Genomic DNA, 14,592 nt, shown 5'->3' on the forward strand with positions numbered 1-14,592 from the left:
TTTGAAATACAGCATTGTCGCATTGTCTAATGTTTTGAAACAGTTTTTTTTTCTCTAGCTCCCACCCCCACCCCTAACAGTGAGGCCCTCGGCCACAAAGCACACTGTAATTTTGGCCCCGACAGAAAGTTTGTAAGTACCCATGGTCTAGAGCCATGGAATAGGCTGTCTTACAATACACTTCCCACACTCATGGTAATGTGATCAGCCTGAAAAGAACTGGTTGAATTTCAGCGCCATTGTTCACACAAGTTGCCACTACCCCACCCAGCCCCTCACTACCACCCTTCAACAGTAACTCTCAAGTTTCCATAACCATTCTCTCACATGATTTTCTTTTGTTTTATAGCGCTACTCATACAAGTGTGGGGTTTCAAAGCACTTTACAACGCACACGTTACACAGAGACAATGAATCACACGTGTGTAAATCAGTGTATAAGAAACGTTACATAAGAAAGCGGACTACAAGGTGTAGGAGTCACATGTCTTCCTTACTGGTAGGCAGTATAGTTTGAGTGCTTGATCTAGAGCAGCAAAAACTCCGAATTTAAAAACGTACCACCGTGGTTGGGTTTGCCTTTACTAATAAGAATTTATTTCTACCCAAATGACTCCTTTTTGCAACATTAGGATAACGAAAGACAGAGGAAGAAATCATAACGCTCTAACCTATATACCTTGCAGTTTTCACGCAGCTCTTTGATGACAGTTAATAGTTAACTGTTCTATATGGATATTAATTCATATATTGCAAGTAACAAAAAGTATATCTCCCCGACTAAAGCAGTAACCCACTGAACTATTTACAGTACATGCACTTCTGTGATCTGCATGGTACGAGTTCTTTGGAGTCGGCATATTCACCCTCTGCACAACTTTATGATGAATCAAAACTTCTAGTAGACAAAACACGATCTCTGTCCTGCAGGTCCATTAATCCCCAGAGTTACCTGGACATTTTTATTGTTGCCTGAAAATTGCTGGAGGCAAAAAACGCTGCAGCAGGTGCATTTAAATCCACAATATATTTGACAATAAAGCCCCACCTGAAGTCAGCGCCCAGTGCGGTGGCACCGATCGCACCCTGACAGCCAGTCAGGCCAGTAGGATGACGTGTTCTGCTTGGCTCGTTGTGGAGTGCTGATTCGTATGAAGAGGTTGGCAGTAACGCGTGCTCTTCATGCTGCTATCGTCGGCCCACAGCAAGAAACTAAGAAACGTTCTCTCTCTCTTTTTTCTCGCCTCTCGCTGTATTTCTTATTGATTGGCCTTGCGTTTTCTACCCTCACTCTTTTTTCATTTTTACTTGCATTATTTCTTCCCTTTTCATTATCCCGGTTAGGCGAATAACATCGTTACTTTTCTAGTCCTCTTTATTTCTTCTCCTGTTATCCCACGGTCTCCCTTATTGCATTAGGTTATTTGCGCACCTCTGTGGTTTTTTTCCCGCTACACCTTTAGTTACTCTACGCAGTTTTACCTCCTATTTTAGACTCTGCTCCGTTGTCCTTTAATATTGACCCAGCTTCCCCCTGCCTCGCGCTTGTACTAACTAGTGCTATCGCATGGTTTGCCGCATCTGTTTTGTATATAATTTTAACGACTCATTGGCGTTTGGACAGCACCGTTTGCCTATAGGAATTATATTAACAAATAGTACACAGATTATTATTGCAGACTTACACGAAGGTCGTCCTCTCACCCCTAATACATTACACGCCCGTCCTTCAACAGGCAAACCCCGCGCCCCTAACTCCCGTGCACCTATGGAATTCCGTTCACTCCTAACCTCCACCCTCTGTCTCCCCCTCTACAATGTCCCCAGCTGCCCTTTCCCACCTTTTGATTTACAATTGCTCTCCCCGTGGAACTCCCATAATCGCCCTCCCCTCCATCCACCGTCTCTTCAAGGACAACTTCCCTTCACTCAGAGTTGTCTGCCTTTACCTTGTCACCTCGTCTGTGGATGGCGCCGGTCCTGCGGGTGTGGGAGCGGCGCGCGAGTGATGAGGAGCACTGGCGCAGCCCGCCCTCCGGACCTACAGGCACCTCCCCCAGAACAGACCGGTGCCGACGAGGCTCAGGAGGCCTCCGCCCACCCCCCTCCACCCTCCACCCTCCACCCTCTGCGGCCTCTCTGCAGGTGCGGGCTCATGCATACTCTTGAATTGAGCATCCCGTGAAAAAAAGCCGCCTCTAGGTGTCCGTGGACCGTGAGTTCAGGTTTGGGTGTACCGGGACCATGACTGACTGTCCGGAGTCAGGTTTGGGTGTACCGGGACCATGACTGACTGTCCGGGAATTCCGGCCAAAGGCGGTGCGAGTTTCTCACAGTGCCCCTCAGTGGATCATAAAGAGGGTTATGAATACATGCTCACCCAAACCATGGCCTCTCTGCAGAGCGCACAGATCAATGGTGTGCGCCAACTGAAATTGTGATTCTATGTGAAAATGTGTGAAGGAGACACAGCTGTTAAAGTACTTACAGGGTGTGTTGTGGGTGGGGTTGGTAAGGTGAAGGAAGTAGGTGAAGAGAGAGTGAAATGAGGGTGATGAAGAGGAAAGAGATGAGTTTTGAGAAATGCATATGGAGAGTTTTACAATGGTATTGGGAGAAAAGGGGCACGTGTCTAACCATAAGACTGCAGAAGAACGTGGTAAAAGAAAGTGGATTATAGGAATGACCGAGCACTCCGAAAGCCACTACCCTTTCCACAGGTTGAAGTCACAGTTTTATAATTGAAATATTTCCCATTCTAGTTACTCACAGAACTTTATCTGTTATTACTCCTTTATTAGGTTTTGCCTGGCGAAAAGATGCGCTCTGGGCATCTTTTTCGCGCAGGCGAAAACTTGATGAGAACTGTAGTGGGGTTTGGGTCGGCCCTCGTCATTCATTGGCTGGCTCCATAAATGGAGCCTAGCCATTGGACGAGGGGCCTGTCCGTCAATGCCGGACCAGATTCGGGGGCGTTCCCGAGATTCTTTGGCTTTTGCCGACGTCACGCTACGTCAGCCGAAAGCCGATTCTCGGGAACGCCCCCGAATCTGGTAAGGCACTAGTGGCACCCCGAGCGCTCTGCCGCCTCCTACTACGGTGCAAACGCTGCCTCCCTGATTGAAAACAAAAGCCCGTCTGTCTTTGAAATCATAATGACTTCCCCCCACTTTCAGGTGAAGGTGCCTCGAAGCTGCCGCCGCAGGTAGTAGGCTCTCTGTTCACTGCGCAGCCGGGGCACGATTAATTGAATAAAACAGCGGCAAAGAGAGCCGCTGTGCCTTTAATTGTATTTTCTGACAGCGGAAGGGCTGCATAGCAATGACAGGCTCCCTGCTTCAGGTTTTTGATGTGCAATCTGGTTCCTCCAGTGGAGGGCACTCGCCGTACCTCCAAGTGGAGCCGAGGCAGCAGCGCCACGCAGCAGCAGAGCGTCCTCGAGCTCAGGGAAGGCTGCTGAATTAAACAAGGGCTGCTTTGAGCACAGCGACAAACCACTTCCCATCCGGCCCCGCTCCATGGACGAAGCCGCCGTGCGTGGCTTCTAGACCGGGGGCTCCACTCCCGCGTGGCGGGCTGCTCGCCGCCGTTTGGACCCTTGGGGCTGCGGAGGAGGATGCATTGCTTCAGCTGGGGATGGCCGGGGCGGTCAGCCTGAAAGATGCCAATCTTTGGGAAAGCCACCACTGCCTGGGAGAAGTTGATGTCTGGCTGCCGCCGAGCCCGCTGCAGCTCACCGCCGGCGCAGGTTGCATATTAAACTGATGTCTCTTTGGTGAATTCGACGCGGGGACCGAGAAAATTGGACGCCGTCCCGGTTGCCACAGGATTTCCCCTTCCTGCTCACCTCACCACCCCACTCCCCTAATTTACCCTTCACCCCTCAACCCCTGCCCCCGCGTTCTTCCTCGGGGTGGAACTTTGCCTGGATTGAGAGGGGTATTTGCTGGATATGGGATGCTATGAGCGACGGGCTTCCACTACCATGAAGGCGTCGGCGATTTAATTGAATATAAAAACAAACAAAAAAAGACGGACATAAAAACACAGAACTCAACCGAGAAGGGGGGACCTGCTAATCAGATGACAAAGAATGGGTGAGTAACTTCGGCTGCTTCACTCGCACCACGGACTCCCTCTAGACGGATGTTCGTGCCAGCCGGGGGGGTCGTCTAGTGGCAGAGAGGGTCGTAGCTGGGCAGATGCGCTGCGCTGGTTGATGGGGAGAGGGGCCCCGGGAGGGAGGCTGACATTGGATTAGGTCGTCCTGCCTTCCTGCCGTGACCATTCGGTGATTGCCGGGAGCTGGGCTTGGGGTTTATGGCAGCATTAATGCCCCATCGCGTTGTGCGCTATTCCATCACTCAGTGCCCCCTCCCCAAAAAAAACAGGATATACACACACATTATTTTTTCCTATCAGTATCTGTGCCAATTTCTATTGCCTCCATCGGAACGCGTGCCATTTTTTTTATTTACCCCTCAGGTTCTCAATTAGTAATAATTGCACCATCAGCAACCTTGCCGTGATTTTTTATTATTTGCCCTCTCAAGGTCCAAAGCAGTGTTAAAAGCTTTCTAGACCTATGCCAGTAATAATTGCCCCGCCACACTTATGTTATGATAGTATTAATTGCCCATTCCCCGAGTAGGAGCCATACTTGCCCCCATCGTGATGCGTGGTAGTGTGTATTCCCTCCGTGACTCGTGCCAGCGTACACTGTCCTTCCTGTGTCCGTGCCAGTATGCAATGCCCTAATCAGAATCTCTGACAGTATGCATTGCCGCCATAGCACTGAATGCAAGAATGAATTGCCCCACCACGATCTGTGTCAATACTAATGGCCCCACTAGGGTATTTACCATCATTCAGTGGCCCGTCAATATCTGCCCTCATATGTGTTATGCATATCAGAATGCACGCTGTAGTTATTGCGCCTGGCGGCCCGGCATGTTTTAATTGCCCGCTCAAGATCTGCGTCATTATTAAATTCACCGTTAGAATCTGGAAGTGCGTCGATCGCCCCCTCAGAATCCACGTCCATCGTTCGCTTCTTCACGTCTCGTACTTGTTTGAATTGCCCATTTGCACCTCTCTCGCACCTGTCTAAAAGGCATATCCCTGTAAAAGTGGTGGGAGTCCTTGTGCCGGTTTGCTTCACAGCAAGATGCTAATTAACGTTTACTGCCCCGTCAGGATTGAATCCTGTTCCAGTGGGAAGAATGCCCGTCAAAGTTCCCGCTCGCCCCACCTCTACCACACGTTTTCAACATGCCCACCTTATGTGCCCAAAAAGTATTGCTTATCCCCCGGGCTAGTGCCGAGAAACCACCCAAGCGGCGTTCAGCGCTATGCAAAGATGAACATATTAAATACGTCAAGTAGCCCCACACGGCGCACCTGCGAGGAAGGCAGATGTGCAATCTATAGGCGAACGTAAATTGTAAATGACAATGCCATTTATTTATGTTTAAAAAAACATAAATAAAAATAATGTCAAGAGCAATGCCAATAGCTCTAACTTTAACAAAGGCAAAACCATTGCATTGTAAATGCTTGTCTGATACTGCTACCACGCATTGGCAAAGAGAATAGTTCTTTATCTTGTTTTAGGCACGTAGCCATTATTGTGTAATATCCGTGGATGCAATAAAACTCACAGAGAGGCATGCAAATAATGGCTGAAAGGCAGACTATGGGCAGCACTGGATTTTAGGAGAGAGAGGTTGAGTGCCAGGCAGTAATGGTGATGCCTGGTAGTGATGCTAGCGACGGATCCTTTGGTGACTAATCAGCAGCGTGTGTTGATGCTTGGCACGGGTGCCCAGCAGAGACGTCAAGTGGTCGATTGGCAAGTAATGGTCGAGTGGCATGCTATGCGAAGCACAGGATTTTGGTTTGCACATTTTATGCCATGCCCATAATTACACAGGCCACATCTTTTGTAAAGGATTACTAGTTACGCTTCCTAGGCCACACCCCTTGAGAGACCAATCCCACCCTACTTTTTTCACCCTCAGAGCGCTGACAGGGTATGGAAAGGAGGGACTAGGAGAGCCAATGAGAGAGAATGGGAGTGAGGGGACTTGTGAAAGGAGTGGCTTTCTAAACAAGCATTTGCAATGCAATAGGTCTTGCATTTGCAAGAGTTTAAGCTATTGGCATTGTAAACGACAATACCTTTTATTTATCTGTTTTGAAAACCAACACATAAAGAAAGGCATTGCCATTTACAATGCCAACAGCTCAATCTTTCATAAATGCAATACCTATTGTATTGCAAATTCTTGGTATGTGAAGGAGGCAGACAGAGTGACAGAAATATACGCGGGGAACAGTAAATGAAAATACTGGGCCCGATTCACAGAAATAAAGACAAAATCCTAAACTTCTTACCTTTGGTATTCACAGGCATTTAGTAGTAGTAACGTTAGAATTTTGTCTTAAGTCTGTCTTAAGTCTGTCTTAAGTCTGTCTTAAGTCTGTCTTAAGTCTGTCTTAAGTCGGTCTTAAGTCTGTCTTAAGTCGGTCTTAAGTCGGTCTTAAGTCGGTCTTAAGTCGGTCTTAAGTCGGTCTTAAGTCGGTCTTAAGTCGGTCTTAAGTCGGTCTTAAGTCGGTCTTAAGTCGGTCTTAAGTTTGTCTTAAGTTTGTCTTAAGACTGTCTTAAGTCAAACTTTATACAAAATCCTACCTTTACTACTACTAAATGCCTTCTGTGAATACCAAAAGTAGTAGGACAGACTCAAGACAGACTCAAGACAGACTCAAGACAGACTCGGGACAAACTTAAGACAAACTTAAGACAAACTTGGGACAGACTTAAGACAGACTTAAGAAAAAATCCTAACTTTACTACTACTGAATGCCTTCTGTGAGTACCAAAAGTAGTAAGTTTAGGATTTTGTCTTAAGTTAGTTCTGTGAATCTGGCCACCAGTGTACAGCAGGTCGGGCCTCCCAGGGATTTTTTTTATGTGTCTTTATATAGCGCGAACTTTACCCGAAGGTGTCAGAGCACATTACAGTAGAACCAGTTACATTACATATGGACTTCAGAGTACATGAATAACATAAAAGATATTGTGCACTCCCTTAACCGACGCGCAAACACGTTTCTCTCACATGTGACGAAGCAATCGTTAGTCCTTCGCCCCATAAAAACTGCGTTCCAGGCAAACTCCAGAAAATTACTTTTCAGGTCCTGCCTGAGCCACCGCGCATGCGCTGCCCTGCAAGGCTTCTAGTGAGGACTTTCAACTAGGACCACACGCTCGTGCGCGTGCTTTTTTTTTGTTGCTCACATGCTATTGGCCTTTGCGTGCGTCTTTCTAAGAAAGACGGCACGCAATTGGCCAAAGGCGGGTGCATGTCAAGCCTTCTCTCTCCCCTGGCCTAGGGAGCCTGGGAGAGAGTAGCATGGCGGCCGGGTGCCAGCTGCATACCTCACATTCCTTGCAGTGTGCGCGCACCGTGCTTGTTGCGGTTTGTCGTTGTTACGGTTTGTCGCATATTCAGTTTTACATTGTGTGTCATTTTATTAACATATGTCCTGCCCCGCTCCCACACTGCCTCCCTTCTCCCCCAATGAGTGAACCTCATTTTCTAAGGCGATTTAATTACGAGGACTCTGTAAACACGGGCAGGGTCAATAAGTTAGAATCAGACAGGGGGGGGTGGCCTCCCCAGGTCCTCGGCCGAGAGAGGTTTGGGGCACACAGCGATACCAGACATCTGACTTTCTTTTTTCCACCATTGTGCAGTTCATAGACACTTTTTACGTATTCTGGGATTTGGAGTTCTGGTAGTATGGGTTCGTCAGGACAACAATTCCTCCAAGCAAGCAATGGAAAATACTTGGACTTGAGCTATTCCTACATGGAACTGGGTGACCTGAGAGCCCTGAGACCGAACAGTAAATACAAAGGTTCCGTGCATTTTGTAAGAGAAGCCACATATTCATTTTGGAAAAGCACAGTACAGCACACATCTTTTCAAGGTAATACGTAATACTCTAAACAATAATTATGAAACCACATAAAACGCCCTAAATAATGTCTTTCTGTACTCATTTCTGAGGAGAAAGCGCCATAGAATATAGTGGCTAATTTGTCATTGAAAACACGCTCCCAGGACACTGTTTCTGCCTCCCAGAATTGACAAAGCCAATTGGTTGCATTTTAAAGCGAGAAAAGCTTCTCCCATGTCCGAATGAGCTAGTCTTCCCCTGTCGGGTAGCAACACTGCAGTGTAAACTTCCAAAAATAAAATACTAACGTGGAAATTTGGTTCAGCTCATGGTTAAAACAACGGCGTAGTGCTTCTATTGGTGCAGCAGGTGCAGTGGTACCAAGGCACAGAGCCTTGAGGGGCCTGTGGAACCCCGATTATTGCTGTACTTTATAATTCAAACAGCGGAGGTGCAGTTCCTTTATTGCATTAAGGCCCTCAAGTCACTGATTGGAACAGATGAGCCCTGTCCGACATATTTTGAACTTATTTTCATTTAGAGATTCATACAAAAGTTAATACTGGCTCTAGGCGCTGTAACTACCAGCAGTCCATGTTACCCAATTTAATGTACTTCATTTTTCTGCCAAACTGATTTTGGCCGGATTCGAACTCTTGAAATGTCGGTCATAAACACAATAACAGTGATGGCTTATCTCACTCACCATCTTGACCCACGTCTAGCAGCATCGGTGGCACGGTCAGGTACTGCTGGGGCATACTTGCAGATTGGCATCAGTGTCAGGTGCTGTAGCACAGCAGAGGAAAGAGCAGGGCTGCTGTGTGCACACCAGGTGAAGGGGATGGAGAGGGCATAGCAGCGCACGAGAAGTGCAGTGGGCAAGGAGCTGACGAGAGAGTTGCAAGGAGGCTGGTACAGTGGGTGATCTAGGGTTTAGTGATGCACGAGTGAGGCACAGAGGGAATGAACAGTAAGGTCGCAGAGGGTCCAAGTTTTGATCCCCTTAAGGGCACGAATAGGAGGCGCATAGGGGTGATGGAAACGTCCATGAAAAAATATTGCCCACACTCCTAGGCGCTAATGTGTGCATTTTAGTGGTGTGTTACTTTATTCCCAGGTGGTGTTTATCAAAGGATGGTAAATGTATCCTGCAAAGGGGGGATTTTCATATAGACTAGAGTTGTGCTCGAGGTGTCAACGGGTCTAGGATTGTGCCAGTGACCTGCGTTCAGGTTACCCAGTTCCATGGCTGAATAGCTAAAGTCCAGGTACTTTTTGTTGCCCGCTGAGAGGAATTGTAGTCCCAATTTACCCATAAAACCAGAACTTCAAGTCCCAGAATATAAAGAAAAGCCCTGTTTTGGATGAACTACACCAAGGGTACTCGCAAAAGCTTTCCTAGGGGCCACAAAGTATGGGATGTGGTGTACCCAAGGGCTGCATTGATACCTGCACGGTGGAAGTGGAGCATTTTGTTATGCTGTATCCGAGTCGCAATCCCTCTACTGCACATTGGGGTAAGCCTTCTCTGCTTGCTATCAATACATTGGGAGGGTCAAGGGTAAACACAGAAGTAACTTAATTATTGGACTGAAATTAATTAGACTTGTACAATGTACAGCACCACCTCTGCATCAATGCACCACAACCAGTGCAGTCCCACCTCAGCACAAGCACAACCCCACCTCAGCACCAGCATAGCTCTACCTCTGCAGCAATTTTGCACCAATGCAGCACCAGCACAGCATCACCTCAACATCAGCACACGATCATCTCAGCTCAGCACCAACTCAGCACCATCTCAGCACCACATGAGCACCAATGCAGCACCACCACCTCTGCATGACTCAGCACCACAGCATCACTCAGCACCACCTAAGTATCACTCAGCATCACTTGAGCATTATCTTCACACCAGCAAAACACCACCTCAGCATCACCCATCACCAACTGAGTCTGCCTTTGGAATCCGGCATCTGCCGATTCTCATCTAGTGTCCCTCCACTGCTTGTGTCGTAATTCAGGTACTATTTCCCTCCCATTGTTTATGTCCCCCCTCCCTCATAATAAAAAAAGGCTATAACAAACAAGCATTTTAACAGGCATGAAAGAGTTGCCAACATTGCAAGGACAAAAAAACTAGAACCGATTTTTTTGTGTTAATTCTTTTTTTAATAGGGTTGTTCAGCTAAACATAATGTCTTCTTGGTTATATATAAGGTGACAAAAATGCTTATACTTTTTTTATTATATCTTTTCAACATACTGCGCAGCAGCCATAATGCTCTACAACACAGCTTAAATACATTGGCAAAGCTTATAGCTCTGTCTAAACACTTATAAGGTCCCAAAGGCAAGACCTATTGGCTATGCCAGTGCTTGTTATCTTTATGTCCACTGCTGTCAGTAGTAAAAAAAGACGCAGGCTATCCTGCGGTTCTCTTGTTCTACGAACCAAACTAATACACCTGGTCCCTGCTAGAACCCACACAAGTACTTGTACTGTAGTGTACTACCACTTACACAAATGCACCGCTCTGCCAGCACCGTGCCAACCTCCATAAAAGAATATCTGATCTATGCTGTATCCCATATAACTACCACAAAATATGGTTTCTACTACAACCTAACGCCTTTCCCTCCACAGTATAAATATCCAGTTTTCTGCACACTCTTTATCTATTAAGAAAGTAGAGTTTTCTAGTTCACACTTTATCCAGACATAGTTGTCCTCCCCCTCCAGCACTTGGTCATCAAGCAGCACCCACTGTGTGCATATGAAGGTGCCTCCGTGGCAGGCAAAAAGCTTGACATTGGTGTCACCGGTGGAGAGCGTTTCAAACAGGAATAAACTGCCCCACAGCAACAGCTATTTCAGAGACGGTGAATGTGGATTCACAGCGCCCTAAGACGTGCATTTTTAGTAGTAGACATTCTGATCAGATTTTGAGCACCTTTGCTGCTCTCTTTTTCAGGTGCCAAAGGCCGAACAAGGGAAGGTGGTACAAGCAGGGCAAGAGAAACCATATATGAATATTAATAAAATATTTCTCAAAGCGAGTTTAAAGGATTTTAAGCTTTCCGACTATCCCATGGTTGCTGGAATTGCCCCTTAAATAGGGTGACCAGGTGACCCGGATTTGTCGGGACAGTCCTGGTTTTGAACAGCTATCCCGGCAGATTTCGGCATATTTGGCTCGTGTCCCGGTTTTTTGACTGGTTTAACTGAAAACAGTGAGAAACATTAGGTGTTCCAAAGCAGGGATAGTTAGCAGCGGTTATAAGTAAGCACTTTAATTTACAGGTATGATGCTGGTTTCAAAAATTACATTTTATTTATTTGCTTAGTGCTCCTTCTGCGTTTCTATGTTGATGAGGGCTGTTATTCTTTGGCACTTCCTTGGTGTAAAACTGTAGTCCTTCCTCTATTTTTGCGAAATGTACCGGTTTTTGGGTCACAAGCTCTGGTCACCGTACCCTTGAAGCCTTTGAGTGACTGTGGGCTTCACCTGACTTACTGGCAGATGCATCAACGTAGCCTTTTGCCATTCCTAAATAGCAATTTTTAAGGAATCGCTATTTAGGAATAGCAAAAGCCTATGCATGTAGGAATCGCTATTAAAATAATGATTCCTAAACATTCCTTAATTGCTACTCGCAAATTGCTAGTCGCAATTAAGGAATGCTGTACCATTCATTCCTATGGGCCTACAGGCCCATAGGAATGAACTGGAGATTGCATGAGCAATTGCAAGTACCAGTAAGTACTCGCAAATTGCTCATGCAATTTCAAGGGTGCAAGGGTGTCAAAATGACACCCTGTTGCACCCCTGAAATTGATCTCTGCACATATGTTGCACACACACAGGCTCTAATGTGTGCGCAACATGAAAATTTGAAAAATGCACAAAAGTTTTAGCAAATTACCATGAAGTTCAACTTCGTTGTAATTTGCTACTCCTATTAGCGAATTCCCTATTTTTTTTACTTTCATGCATTGCATTTAAGGAATCTCAATTTGGGATTCCTTAAATGCAATCGCAATTTAAGGAATCTCAATTTAGAGATTCCTTAAATTGCGATTTTTGCATTTGGGATGATGCATCCCAAATGCAAAAATACCGGTCGCAAAGGGGCAGATTCTGAGAATCTGCCCATTTGCGACCGGTATTTACTTTGATGCATATGCCTGTTAGTGACAAAACAAGCTGTTAGTGAATTATTCCTACTCCTGCTGTCTATCGGTCTTTCCCAAGAGGCAGGCTAAAGGGCCTGGAAAGCAGGCGTCTGTCCCTGGGGTGCCTTCATCCAGAGGGTAGATCCTGCACTAAACAGCTGTCAGCAATCAACTAATTACCAGCACTCAAAAGAAGCTGAGGTTTAGTGGAAAAGCAGAAGCCCCCAGGGGTGGTGGAGCGAGGGAGGGGGTTTAGAAATAAAGGAAGCTGAAGCGCTTACAGAAAATGAAAACCAGGGCTGGCATGGCCCCTTGCGAAGACTTAACAAGGAGAAAGCTTTCCCAAAATAAAATGCATAGGACTACCTTGAAGGGGATGTGAAATGGCAGCCAAAAGCAAGAGGACAATTCAGTCATCACAGGAACATCTCTGTAGAAACTGGCAAAAGTGTATCGAATATATCTTATGGTGATCGCACAGGTGATAACTACAGAATGAACACAGGGGTAGGGGAAGGAGGGCTTAAGGCATCTTAGAGGAGCAATCCAAATTGTCACCTCCACCACTACATCCGCTTAACCACTACTCCATGCAGAGAGGATGTTTATATTCTAGAAGAAGCTGTAACATTCACTAAGACAGTCAATACCCTCGGTGAAGGGGTGGAAAGTTCTGCACAGATAAGGTGCTAAACAAAAAAGACAAGGCTCACATGAGGCCAAGTAATGGAGCACATAAGTGGAGCTGGTAAGGTAGCTCAGTGGACTAATGTGTCCATTGTACAGATCTCTAGGTAACCGGAATGCCAAGAGGTTCCCCCAGCTTTTCCTCCTTTTGAGCTGATTAAAATTAGTACCATAGAGTTGGATAATAAATTACAGCTGTTATCAGCTGCACTATAAATTTGTAGTCATTTTGGTTATTTTAAATGTGAGCAGCATCAGATGCAGGAGTGGCCTGGAGAATCTTAAGAGCAGGAAGAAGATAGCCAGTATGTAGGAGAGGTGCTACCTGCCCTAGGTTAACAACTGTTGGCACTGCTAACATGGGAGGAAGACAAAGAGAATCAGAGGAAGAAAGGAGCTATCATATGCAGAGTGACGCCTATAGACGTAAGGCCTTGTTGGAAAGCTCAGAAATAGCAAACAGAAGAGATCAAGTTCTGCTCCCGAACATCCTCACCTCAGTCACAGAGCACTCTAAGCTACAATCATTAATATTAGAACATGGCTCAGTTCCAGGCGCAGAACGACAAGGAGAGGTATACTGTCAGGGCAGTGCTATAGGTGAGGTCTGCAGAAAAAGAGCCATTGAAAACTGGCGACATTGGGATCCCAATGACAGAGGCATAGTCAAGCCTCGAAAAATCCTCAAAATGTTACTAGACCTGCAGGTCTAGTGACTTAAATAATCTACTCGACCTAATTATAATACTCTTGACCCATAAACTGGTTTCAAATTATGTGATCCTGGGCAAGTATTTTAATTCACCAAGACGCCGTTTTCTTCTTTATCAGATAACAAGAGTTCAGCACGTCTGCTGTACAAAAAACTATTTTGTTTGATTTGATAAACTAAACATTAACTCCATATAGAATACAAATCTAGCCACATAAAGGATACACATGACCACTGAATTGCCTCTTAGTTCATTAACTGCATCGTCATCAGGGCGTGGCAGGAAGGTATCTTAAATTATGTGTAAAAACAATCACTTTTAAGAAATACATAACTAAGACATAAAAGTAGCAGCACACTGTAATTTGCATTCAGCAGAGCTTACAATGAAATGGCCACAGAAGTTGTCACTGACATGTGGTTTTAAAACTATGTAGTGTACAATGTTTGAAAATAAAGTGTCTGCAAATATTTGTTATTTGCACATCACCAAGCAAAGTATTGAGATTTACTTTGCTCCTATTTAAATCTTTGTTTGCATCACTCTTCTGAATTATAACAAGCATTTGCAATGCAATAGGTCTCGCAGCATTAAAGTTTGAGTTACTGGCATTGTAAATGACAATGCTTTGCATGATTTTTTTTTAATTTGCAATTGGTATATAAACATTGTTTGTGAATGAGCCTGGCTAGATTGATTGGAACAGTGAGCCTGGGACCCACTTCTGGCATACCCAGGACAATTACGGCGAGAATGCAAAAGACACACAAATGATTGACGGCCTGCGGAACAAGTCAAACATTCATCCTCAGTCAAGAGATCTGGGTTAAATCCATCGTTCTTTTGCCATGGATCAAAACATTGCTTCATCCTGTCGGTATTTGAAGCTGTAACACACGGATTACCCTGCTAAAAATATTTGCAGCATTACTCCCAGGACTACATCACCAGTGCTGGCCCCAGATACTTTGGCCTCGTGGAAACAAATGGGAAAGTGTCTTCCCCTCCCACGCTTTATCTGAGCCGGGATAGGAGTGTTTGGTTTGT

General features: G+C 45.8%; 1 protein-coding gene across 4 annotated transcripts in view; it reads right to left on the minus strand.

Moving 5' to 3' along the window:
• Positions 1-14,592, minus strand: part of LOC144822522 (apoptosis-inducing factor 3-like) — a 545,716-nt gene that overhangs the window by 447,817 nt on the left and 83,307 nt on the right. The window contains exon 1 of one of the 4 annotated variants that reach the window (XM_078680160.1): positions 1,950-2,088. The exons of 2 other annotated variants lie outside the window; for them this stretch is intronic. The gene's annotated coding sequence lies outside the window, so the exon portion shown is untranslated. Of the gene's footprint in view, positions 1-1,048; positions 1,510-1,949; positions 2,089-14,592 lie in introns of those variants that run through there. One more of the 4 variants, XM_078680161.1, reaches the window with a different exon arrangement.

Source organism: Lissotriton helveticus, chromosome 3_1 (genome assembly GCF_964261635.1).
Source record: "Lissotriton helveticus chromosome 3_1, aLisHel1.1, whole genome shotgun sequence".
Taxonomy (NCBI): domain Eukaryota; kingdom Metazoa; phylum Chordata; class Amphibia; order Caudata; family Salamandridae; genus Lissotriton; species Lissotriton helveticus.